This window comes from Lissotriton helveticus, chromosome 12 (assembly GCF_964261635.1).
Source record: "Lissotriton helveticus chromosome 12, aLisHel1.1, whole genome shotgun sequence".
NCBI classification, from domain to species: domain Eukaryota; kingdom Metazoa; phylum Chordata; class Amphibia; order Caudata; family Salamandridae; genus Lissotriton; species Lissotriton helveticus.
In genome coordinates this window covers 761,611,190-761,624,213 of record NC_136073.1, presented here as the reverse complement: position 1 = coordinate 761,624,213, position 13,024 = coordinate 761,611,190, and the positions used below count along the sequence as shown (strand labels likewise).

The 13,024-nt window shown below is 43.3% G+C and overlaps 1 protein-coding gene across 1 annotated transcript in view; it reads right to left on the bottom strand.

The window, feature by feature from the left end:
* LOC144798127 (maestro heat-like repeat-containing protein family member 1) overlaps window positions 1–13,024 on the bottom strand; it is a 64,354-nt gene that overhangs the window by 30,186 nt on the left and 21,144 nt on the right. The window lies entirely within an intron of this gene.

The following is a 13,024-nucleotide window of genomic DNA, read 5'->3' as shown; positions in this document are numbered from 1 at the left end:
CGGCCTATCCCTGCTGATGAGGGGTAATACCCCGAAACACGTGTCCAGGGATGGCGAAGACAGCGAAGACAGCAGAAGATCGAAAGATGATGCATCGCGGAACACATAACCACATTAACCAGAGTCCATAGGGGCGATACCGCCGGTGTGTGAGTAGTGTGCGACCCCACCCCCTTTTTGTAACTTTGAGCTCCCTTGAGCCGCCGGCTGACGAGCCTGGGATCCCGCACCTACGCGCCCGAGTGGTACTATACCTGGCAGATATTTGGCAGCCATCGGCAACCCCAGTACACGGACTATCCCTGCTGATGAGGGGTAATACCCCGAAACACGTGTCCAGGGATGGCGAAGACAGCGAAGACAGCAGAAGATCGAAAGATGATGCATCGCAGAACACATAACCACATTAACCAGAGTCCTTATGGGGCGATACCGCCGGTGTGTGAGTAGTGTGCGACCCCACCTCCTTTTTGTAACTTTAAGCTCCCTTGAGCCGCCGGCTGACGAGCCTGGGATCCCGCACCTACGCGCCTGAGTGGTACTATACCTGGCAGATATTTGGCAGCCATCGGCAACCCCAGTACACGGCCTATCCCTGCTGATGAGGGGTAATACCCCGAAACACGTGTCCAGGGATGGCGAAGACAGCGAAGACAGCAGAAGATCGAAAGATGATGCATCGCGGAACACATAACCACATTAACCAGAGTCCTTAGGGGCGATACCGCCGGTGTGTGAGTAGTGTGCGACCCCACCCCCTTTTTGTAACTTTAAGCTCCCTTGAGCCGCCGGCTGACGAGCCTGGGATCCCGCACCTACGCGCCTGAGTGGTACTATACCTGGCAGATATTTGGCAGCCATCGGCAACCCCAGTACACGGCCTATCCCTGCTGATGAGGGGTAATACCCCGAAACACGTGTCCAGGGATGGCGAAGACAGCGAAGACAGCAGAAGATCGAAAGATGACGCATCGCGGAACACATAACCACATTAACCAGAGTCCTTAGGGGCGATACCGCCGGTGTGTGAGTAGTGTGCGACCCCACCCCCTTTTTGTAACTTTAAGCTCCCTTGAGCCGCCGGCTGACGAGCCTGGGATCCCGCACCTACGCGCCTGAGTGGTACTATACCTGGCAGATATTTGGCAGCCATCGGCAACCCCAGTACACGGCCTATCCCTGCTGATGAGGGGTAATACCCCGAAACACGTGTCCAGGGATGGCGAAGACAGCGAAGACAGCAGAAGATCGAAAGATGATGCATCGCGGAACACATAACCACATTAACCAGAGTCCTTAGGGGCGATACCGCCGGTGTGTGAGTAGTGTGCGACCCCACCCCCTTTCTGTATGGAGTCTTTTTGTGGGGTATTCTTTCTGTTGCTGTGTGTTTGTGTGTTGCACAAACACTTTACACGTTGCCTCTTTATATAAGCCTCACTGCTCTGTGCCAAGCTACCAGAGGGTGAACACAGGTTATCTTTTAGTGTGGATCTAGCTTACCCTGACTAGGATTACCGCTTCTGCTTGGACAGGCTGCATTCTTTTGCCAACCAGAAACCCAATTTCTAACACATGTGACTCATAGGAAAGCTGGGACAGTAATATGACCCCGTTGACACGCAAAATTAAGAGAAATATGGTGAGATAGATCTCCCCTCGATCATGATCGAGTATAGAGCCAGTCAAGTCAAGAATAACTTTATTTCAACTAGGAGAACCATGAAAAGATTTACAAATTAATATGATTAAAATACAATACATACACAATTCATCATAAAAAGGTAAAATCTCTGTACAGATTTTACTCCTAAGGCTATCTGATCGCAATGGAGAAGCTTATGTAATTAGCTACTGCAATACAGATTTCAGCCGTAGACAAAGACGGTAAGAAGTTAAAAGCATCAATACGAGCAAGAGTGAGCATTTCTTAGTAATGGGAGCAGAAATCTAGTTCTCTCTGATTTATACAATGTGCAAAATAATACAAAGTCCATAGTTCTTTAAACTGAGACATTGGGAAACATCCTTTACAACGCAACTTTTACCACGCAGTGCCTTTACAACGCAAACCATTACAACACATTGCGCTGGGGGCGCTCTAGGATAGGGAATAAGTTTAATTTACTATCCAACACCTTACCTAGTGTCCACGGGGACTGGAGTTGGAATAGTAAATTAAACTATTCACTATCCAGCACCCCAAAGCGCTATGCGTTGTAAAGGTTTTCGTTGTAAAAACCGTGTTGTAAAGGCATGCGTTGTAAAAGTATGCGTTGTAACGTCATACATCCAAGACATTATCACATGGGCAGAGCATAACCTTGTTTGATCACCCTCCTTGGGAAGGAAATGCCGGCAACAAAGTGCACAGTGCATAAACAGAACCTGGTTAGATAAAATCAGAACTGGAACTTAGTAGAAATAAATAGATAACATTGTGCAGGGGCAGGAAGCAAACAGGGGACTCCAATATTGTCATGTTGGTAACTAATAAGCCCATTGCCCCTGGAACAGTATGCCTCCTTGAAAACTCCTTTGGCATTTAGGGGAATTCCTTCAGGGTTTTCAATAAAGTATTCCAGACCAATCTCATGGTAAATCCTCTCTAAATATTAAAACCATGGAACCTTTAAAACATTTTCTGATTTTTGGGAATCTTTAATAACATCACATGAAAATATTAAATCCTCAGAGGTCCCTATCTTGGCCTATATAAGAAAAGGGGCACTGCCTATACGGTCTTCCATAAATTCTAGTTAAGTTCTGTATGGCAAAAGAGGTAGGAACACTTTTTGGGAGCATCAGCAATCTTTTCATGAATTTATTTTCGATTCCTACAAACTGTTGGTTTTTAGCGTAGCCCCAAACCCCAGCTCCATACCTGTCAATAGAGAGACATTTGGCTATAAAGGGTAATTAGTTCCTTCACAGGCGTGTGCCCCAATGTATGGTTTAAATCTTTTATTAATTTTCAAACAGGAAAAAGGACAAGACCCACAGCTCCCTAGGGACAATGCAATAAAGACAAAAAGTTGTCCCCAATTTAGAAGCAAAACGGAATAGTGCATCCATCACCCTACTTGTCTGCTGTGCTCTTATGGTTAAAAGAGGTTCCCATCTCAACAGTTTGCTAAAAAGATTGCCCAAGTATGAGAAGTTACTGACCTTTTCTGTGTAATGTGCTAAAACCTGACAGGCATCTAAGTATGTGTTTTTCCCTTTACTGCCATATCTTACTATGACTGTGGTACCGGAGTGACGACTGAGGAGTAGGGTTACTAACGCTTTTTCCACACCCATACCTTCCAACATAGCCCATAATTTATCTCGGTTGACAGTGTCAAAAGCACCAGATAGGTCCATGAAGGCCAGATGGATAGAACTCTTCAAGGACCTTCTGTGCTTATTAATGATTAAAGATGATTTAAGATATTGTTCAGTTGTACCCCGCCCTTTCCTAAAACCATATTGAGTATTGGACAGAATCCAATTTTCTGATGCCCAGTCTTTCAAGCGTGCAAGGAGGACTCCGCCCAAAATCTGTGGCATCTATCAACTAAATGGGCCTTTGGCATGCCAGGTCACGTTTTGCACCTTTCTTTAAAGATTGAGACCACTGTTGCTTCCTTCCATGATGAGGTTGTATAGCCCTCTTCACAATGGTGGCATTGCCACAGCTGTTGCATGTTTTGCCACACTACCTCCAGAAAACCCTTACCCATTGGTTTACAACCCTACAGTTCAATATCAATAGCTACAAGTAGGGAGGACCGGTGCCATGAATCTCTCATAAGGAGTGCATTCAATCCTTTGTGATGGCGGACTAGGGGCAGTAGACATCAGACTATAATATAGGGCAGCTCAGCTGCTGGCGGTTAATGACTGGATCTTTGGGGACCGGGGGGACCCAGCCACGAAACTTAAGCAGACTCCCTTTACCGGGTAAGCACCAGGGTTTTGGCTCTATGGGGAGTTTTTCCTGCCCACTATTCCAGCCATTTTAGCCGTTCCAGCCATTCCATTGATTAACTGGAGGTTGCCTACTAGGAAGAAGCTGTTGTGCATGGGTACATGCCCAACGGAAACGGTAGGGCTGCAGGGTACTGAGATAAGTTTGGGATCTGTACATAGGGAGACATCTGGCTGACATACCATATGATGTTCTACGACCAACTTGAAGCTAAAGAGGATTTACAGAGATCCCAGTTGTTTATTTACCTACTGTGCGGACATGCACTGGTTAGGCACACGGGCCACATAACAGCGCTCACGAGAGTACAGTCCATTAGAAATCTGACTCATGATGTTAGCTATTGGTAGGAAAGGCAGATCTTGCTTATACAGAATTCTGGTGCTAAATGTCCCAGACCATCTAAACAAATTGCAGGAAAGATATGAGTCAGACCTGCAGCCCTTGAATGATGACAAATGGATTAAGGCAAACAATGGCAGTCGAAAATGGGTAATATTGCCTCACCTGAGATCAGACCAGGTTAAAGAATATATTAAACCCCTGAGAGGCTATGAAGGATGGGGAGGGGCAGCTGCCCTGAATATTTTCGTTATGGATAGGCCAGAAGCTCCTTCATGCATGTGGTATGGAAATGCCAGGTGATTCAGGTGTATTGGATCCTGCTATACCCTAACCTACAAAGGGTATGCCGATTTCTGATAGAACACAATCCCACGTTGGCTATCATGGAAGTATTTCTGGGATGGGATGGGTAAGGGGACAAAAACTGATGATTGGGACCGGTTGTGTTTTTGCTAAACATCACAAAGCAGGCCATTGGCGATGCAGGCCCCCCGCAATCTCAAAGTAGCCAAGAGGGATGGTATAACTGCTCTTTAGCTGCGGAAGCAGTGTACAGATCCAGAGGGTAACCAGAAAAGTATGATAGAATCTGGGGACAGTGGAAAGTACAGCCCAAAACACCCAGAGCTGGCCACCCATAGGAAGTTCTTGGTGGAAAGTGCACAGTTGTCCATGGCACATATCCATCTATAGTGAACCGGATTGGTAGCAGCAGACTTAACTGACGTCTACTTCATGGTATTCCAGAACTAAATGGAATGTTGTGGAAGGGGGGCATGGGATGCAGTGCTATGCAGTGATACAGTAGTGTGATCTTAAATGTGTTGAAAACTCAATAAAAAGAATTTTCAAAAAATAAAGAAATTACTATCCAGCTACAGGAAAACTCAACAAGAATTTCCTCTTGCGCAATAACTGCTCTTGAACCAGTGTGAAATTGCAGCAATGAAACTCAACCAATCTGTTCACTTCGATGTCAAAGCTGACCCTGCAGTTGTGCCAGCTGGACTTTTCCCCAACTTTTAATATTATTGACTGAAGTCCTACAACCTATCATGGGATTTTCAGGCTGTCAGAAATCCCTCAATACGGTGAGCTGTATGGCTACCAGGTCAGTGGAGTACATGCTTCCACTGCCCTGCCCAAATGGAGTTCATTATTTGATGGGCTGGCCCATCTATCAACACTCCAATATTTCTTAAGTTCAGATTATAGAAATATCTATGCATACATACATGCAATGCTTCTGATCAAAAAGAAAGGATCACTTGTCCTGCATAACATGGGGTATGCGGGGAAGGTTCTTACTAGTCCCAATAAAAAACCCTCATACACGTGTTGGTAAATTACGATGTTTAAGCGGTATATCTTGGTTCTCCGCTATCCCTCACACGTGTTCGCATAATCATAGGGTTTAGTGGTTTATGCAACCTCCAACCAGGAGGCAATACCCTTGTTAAAAACAGTAGTGATCAGAAATCGTGATTGTGACGTGATATGGTGAAATTGTAATAAAATTAAAATTAGCTCTCTATACCAGACAACTGTTTTAATGATTCTGGTCTCTAGAGGCCAATTTAAAATCAAAGTGAGTGAATGAGAGCGATTATGACTCTTTCACATTAATTACGTGGTGTAGGTCGACATGTTTCAGCCCTGAAGTCACCAGCAGGTCGATGGGGCTTTCATCAGGACCACAGTGCTCAGGTGAATAGAGACCTCTCACGTCTCTATAAGTTAAAAAATTGATTCAAAAGAACATGTCGTTGCGCTGGTTCTTGACAAGGTCAGAGAGTACCTGTAAAATCAAAAGACATACTAGACAAAGGGAAAGGGTATGGGAAATTACACTTAAGACTAGTTGACTGGTTTTGAAATACCAGGAGCAATTGGATTCTATCGAGCACTCGTTTTATCAATACTTAACTCACTAAGTGACCGAATATTAACCAAATTTGTAAGGTGATGTCGTTCTCATACAAAAATGACATGTTCTTTTGAAACATGTCGACCTACACCACGTAATTAATGTGAAAGAGTCATAATCGCTCTCATTCACTCACTTTGATTTTAAATTGGCCTCTAGAGACCAGAATCATTAAAACAGTTGTCTGCTATAGAGAGCTAATTTTAATTTTATGACAATTTCACCATATCACGTCACAATCACGATTTCTGATCACTACTGTTTTTAACAAGGGTATTGCCTCCTGGTTGTAGGTTGCATAAACCACTAAACCCTATGATTATGCGAACACGTGTGAGGGATAGCGGAGAACCAAGATATACCGCTTAAACATCGTAATTTACCAACACGTGTATGAGGGTTTTTTATTGGGACTAGTAAGAACCATTCCCGCATACCTCATGTTATGCAGGACAAGTGATCCTTTCTTTTTGATCAGAAGCATTATCATTATAGGAAACTGAATGGATCACGTATTCCTATCCTCCCCCATCAATGATTTTGTACATACATGCAATGCCAGTGTAAAGTGTTAGAGTAACTAGCTAGAGCTGGGGCTGCTGTTGTGACTGACATATTCTAAGACACCTTTCTTCCCCCTTTTTTGGTGCTGTTGCATTTCTCTAAACTATTCATCTAATCTGAGCCTTTCATTGTCTTGCTTTTGTTAGCCACTGATCATCTTAATCACCATTGTCATACACCCAGCCAATGAGCAGAGACCTTCACATATATTAGCTTGCATGATTTTACAATAGGTCTGGAATTTGCACGGGTTAGAGCTATAGACTTAAATGACAATGTCTTTTACTTATGTTTTTTGGTTTGGAGTGTAGTGGATGTATGTGGTGTCCAGTGGAATTATGTTGGTTGTATTCAAGTTGTTAGTTTTGAAATTGTGTGGGGTGGAAGTGTGTGGTGTATTTGTGTAGTGGAATTGCGGTGCATTGTGAATAGATAGGGGTGAGAACTGCACAAAATAGATAGAAATGGATGATAGAGAGGGATAGGTAGTTTGTGCAGGAAATGGTGATTGAATTTGAGATAGAAGAGCAGAAAGAGTATGTGAGAAAGAAGGGGAGAGCAGGCCACAGATGCATAAAAGGGAGCACATGTGTATGCGGAAAACACCTGAAGAATAAGAGGAGAGTGTGGGTTTGAGGGACAGAAATTTGAGATAGAGGAGCATAAAGTGTACGTGAGAAAGAAGGGGAGAGGAGGCCATAGATGCATAAAGTGGGGGCACATATGTATGCAGGAAAGTAAAACACTTAAATAATAAGAGGAGAGTGTAGGTTTGAGGGACAGAAATTTGTGAAAAGGCATGGTATGGAAACTGTGCTTGAGAACTCAAGTGAACCGTATGAGAGAGGCGGGAAGAGTGCATGAGAGAGCGATAGAGAGCAGTGAGAGAGAGTAAGAGAGAGAGAGATAGATAGAGGTACAAGTGGAAGGGGCACCAATAATAGGGGGGAGGCGAGAGGTGGACCAGTGAAGAGCGTGAGGAGGTACAGGAAGGTAGCGGATGTGAGCAGGCAGTATAGAGTGAAGACAGGGAGCGTGAGGGAGGGATGGGAGCGATCAGCGGTATTGTAAGATGAGAGGAGGTACTGGGAGTCTGAGGGAGAGATGAGAGAGGCAGTGGGTGTGTAGGGAAGTGATGACAGGGTTGATGATAGTGCAAGGGAGTGAGTGATGTGTTAGATTGGAATTGTTTGTTGTGGAATTGTATGGCATGGTGTGAAGCTGTATAGAGGAAATATGTGGCATGGTGTGCCCTGGAATATGTGGATATAACTGAAGAGTGCTGATGGTGGCAGCAAATGGGAAGCCCATGGGCAGGCTAAAGCCCATCCAGTGGATGCAGCATGTCTCGGTTTGAGACAGCCCATATGCTCCGTCTAGAGCTGAGGCTTAAAAACATGACTTTATCCAGCTGCATGGTTTACCATCAGAGAGATACCAAATAGCGCTCAATGCTTTGCCTGTACAAGCGCATATGTGTTCTCTTCCGTGTTCTCAGAGTGAGACAGAGAACAAGATTGAATGAGCAAGCAGACATTGTAGTTTATGAATTGGTGGTAGCAGCATTCCCGACAAACAAAATGGCTGTGTGTGTTTTGACCACGGTGTGGGGGCAGTTGACAGATTTGTAGATGCAGAAAATATGGGTGTCACTAAATGTTCAATATGTCATCCTGCCCTTGGAAGAATGCCGACGAAGGTAATCCTAGAAAAATCACATGTACATGCAATTACGGTATAATCAATATAATAACAGAAACATATGTAACAGGTTTCATTGGATCAGATAATGAGTGTAAAATGACTTTGACAGTTACCAAAATGTTTATTGTGTAGTACCTTACAGTTTGCCACTCATTTCCATACACATACTAACCGTTTGACCTACATTTACTTTCTAAGAAAAATAGGCAATGCTCATGTTTTATTGACCAGGCAGTGCACGGAGTGGGAGGCCACTTCAGTGCGGGCCACACTTTGCAGGAAAAGGCCCTACCTGCAGAGCCCAGGTGGGCGGTGGAAAGGGACAATTAAATGCTCACACTTTCAATTCTACTGCAGTGTGAGGGGTGCAAGGCCACAGGAGTTAGAATCATAGAATAATGAACAAGACTAGCCTCAAAAGAATTGAAACAAAGATTCCAGCAATTTGCGGCAGCCCCGGCTGCCAGGGCGTGTTATACAAATTTCCAACATGATACGAATAATGCTGAATTACCACAAACATAAAAGTCTACCACAGTTGGCAGCTCATCATGCTCAGAAAGAAAAAAAATTAAATGTAGCAAGTTACTGTTTGTAGCATGCTTCATTAAATAAACTCTGGCCTACGACGAAAGGCCTATGCAGGGCTTCAAGTGGTATGAAAAAACTGGTGGGTCCCTCAAAGGGGCGTGGCAAGAAGATTATGGATGTGGCTTAAAACATGTAAGCTAATAATATGTGCTTCTGTATAGTGTGCCTCCCCACTAGTATTTTGGAGCTGCTGTCATTGCACCCAGATATATAATACAGCAAGTTACATGGCTGATACAACAAGCCCAGGTTGTCAGCTTTGTCAATGGTGTGTATTTCCATTAGCTATATCTGAGGGTGAACATTCCCATGCCCTTTTCAAATAATGTGTTTCCTTTTAAGTCTTTTCTCTCTCAATGGGGGCTGGTTATCAAAGGGAGGATTTGAAAAGGTTAGTTTAAATAGGTCATATTCTGTTTTTCTTGAGTTTAACGCAGGATATCCAAGTAAAGCCCTTGCCTTTCTCTCAAAACTTTTTTTCCTGCACAACTTATTTTTAACAACCTTGGTGTTTAACAAAATATATGCTTCAATACCTCGATTACACACTCAAAGCATTTCTTCCTGCAGAACAGTTGTCATGTAAAAATATATGGTTTACATGTAAAGCTCTTTAGTGCCCTAGGACCAAGTTTACACTATATAAACTGCCAGAAAAAAAAGAAAGAAAAAAGCATAACGTGACCTTGGTGTGGCCTGGCTAGTCATATGTCCTTTTGTGCAACAACAGCATGTAAGCATAATCATTGCCTTAATTGCAGAAGTATACAAGCACATGAAGGGCAGAAACCTTCCCTAGTAGAGGACAATGACAGTTAATGTCATTTGTAGTGAACACTGTAATAATGTACTCTGCATTATATTGCTGTTCTGCAGAGTATGTTGCAATGGTAAAAGACCCATGCTTCCCTGTAGCAAGGAACTTCCCTTAAGCAGCGGGATCAGAGCAGACATTCAAGCAAAAAAGAGGAATCAGACAAAACGGAGGTTTCTGCCTGGAGGGTGCGGGCAAAAATGGAGACCCCGTTAAGGACCCGTGCCAGCACTTGCTTTTTAGAACTGCTGGTGCACCAGCAAGACCCAGCCCACTTAAAGCCCTCGGCCTATGTGATATCTATTTGTGCCTGGGTTGTTAAAAACATTATCTGCAAGACGTGCGGCAATGCTATGAAACTACAAAAATGCAGTTACATGAGCTATAAATGAAAACATACATTATTATTATTACGGTGTTCAGGCTGTTAAACATGAACATGTGCGCAGAGTCAGAAGGAGGAGAGCAGAAAGAAAGTATTCGAGTAAACTGAATGTTTCTGCTGGGTGAGAACGAAACCTGCAGAGAAGACTGCAGCCCTATGCAACGTGTACCCCATGTTTTCACATCTTGCTTGGTCCCATTTATGATCTTACTGCCAGGTCCTATAGGCAGGCTTGCTTCCAATGTGATCTGACTGAGCGCTCCTATTTGATTTTCACAACTTAGAAGCGGTGTTTTAGCCAACACAGCATTGGGCATTGTCAGAATTATGCTCTCACTACAGAAAAACAGCTTTTTACACGACAGGCATTGTGCTGTTGAAATTCCAATTTCTTTGCGATACCCCTTAGATCAATGAAGCAGCGGCCATAAAAGGGGCACCTGCTGAACAACGGAAACACCACAAACGTAAAACAAACCTGAGCCAATAATGTGTTGAGATAAAAGCACAAGATAACAATAAAAAAACAAGCATTTCCAAGATCAACGAGAGAGTGCGCCTGTAACCACCGTGCACAGTAGTTCTAACCAATGGAAAAAGTATTCCCAAAATGAGTACCTAAAATGGCCATTGCGTTGACACATAAGTAATTGGCTGGTGCTTTCAGAGGGGGTTCAATACAAGAAGAGGCATGATGTATTCATGCCACGGACGAATGGAGTGATGATTGGGGCAGCTAAAGGGAAGCCTATGGGCAGGCTGGTTAGAGCAGCGCACACGCGCTGTCTAGAGCAAAGACCTATGAAGTAACCCGTTTTGTAAGTTAAGAGCTTTGCCAGAAAGCGGATCTTTAACCTGTCGGAAAAAGTAATTTCATCCATCTAGTGACAACTTCATGCAGCTTCTGGGCACTGCTAAACTTCAAACGAAAACCTAAATTTCAGATATCGATCCATCACACTTAATATCATTTATAAACTTATACAGCTTATTTTTATGTCATTTAAAGGGTGCAGCTCATAGGTTTCATGCCTTAACAAACACATTTTTTGTCATAGCTATTGGCGCATTTATTTGAGTGCAGCTTCCACTTGCCCTGGTACGCAATGTACTGTGAAATAAGTGAGGGATGTGTAATGGCTGTTGGTTATGATAAAGTTTAAACACAATTCTTTTTCTGTGCTAGACAATTGTGGTGGCGCAGGCTACATAAATTATTCACTCAAAGTTGAATTATGGTGTCAAAGAACTTTTGGGCAGCACTACCTCATGCTCCTGTCTGCTCAAAAGACACTTGTCCCCTGCCAGTGGTATTTTGGTTAAATTTGAGAAATTAAATATTGAGGAAAAAAATACAAAAAGAAAAGTGAGAAACTGATATTTCAAATGTTAATGCTGCATAAGTATCTGAAAATGATTTTATAGGATTTTATTCTTGTTGTAGGGTACACAAATCCAAAATCCTATGCCTAACCATAATGCTATCACTATCAGTTGCCTATTACTATTATGTACTATAACCGAAACCCAAATCCCCTAACACTAGGAGGATAATATACCCACCACTTTTCATAGAACTGAACCTAGTTCATTCCAGCAAAGTATGCTGAACAAAATTCTTTACCCTAACCCTGTATCATGCCCATACTTCATCTCTAGCCATAAAGTTATCCCTAAGACTAACATTAAACAAGAACTGTTCCGTAACTGGCACAATATACGCAACCTGAAGTCAATCTCTATCCTTTATGCTTACATTAACTCTACACCTAACTTTAATGTGTACCATTACCCTTACCCTAACTCTTATTCACACACACACACACAGACACACACACACAACCTGAAAGGCGGTAGGAACGCCACGAAGAAAATGCCCTGCAAAACCAATGATCCAGTGAATATTGCCTTACCCTGGCCTCAGTGTCACCCAGCCCCCAAATACAATGATCCTCCCTGGCCCTGTCCTAGGCAAAGGGGATATGTGTGGTTCTCTGCCCCTACAACGCAATCACACTGCCTTACCCATGTGTCAGGGTGGGTTGTTCACGTTGGCCTCATGAAGGCCCATCCTCAGACAGGAGAGGTAGTCCTGTAACACAACACACCAGTGCTGGTGCCAGTTGCCTCCTGGCCCGGGCCAGTCACCATTTCAGTAGGAGTTTAGAACACAGTAATGCTGTGTGCTATAGAATATGGACTCAGCCGCATACCTTTCCTCAATGTAACTGTATTCTGTAGATACAGAGCCCAGCCTTTACCCAGGCCTGTTGTTTGATATTGAGTACCACTCCCCCCTTGAGTCCAAGGCCTGGTCTTAGACCCGGTCTTGTATTGAACACCCAAATTCCTAAAGGTAAGTCGTCTTGGAGGGTGGCATTTCCGTTGGTGCTCTATTACTTCTGAAGTCATGAGTAACTCAAAGGAGAAAGTAAAGGTTGAATGACTTGTTTTTATGGTCAATTTAAGAGATTGTTGCATTTGGTATCATAAGCCCCTTCAAAATAAATTTTCTAAACAAATTTCTAAATTTCTTCAACAAATGTTATATACACATGAGGAATGGAAGCTGCACTGGCCATTTATTTGATACAGTTTTGTTTTCGGAATTACGTCTTTAGACATATTTGAGCTTTTCTTTCTCGTAAACTTTTATCTAATTGTAAAATACATTTAATAAATATGAACCGCCGCTGCTGAGGAAAGTTTTAAATATGAGAC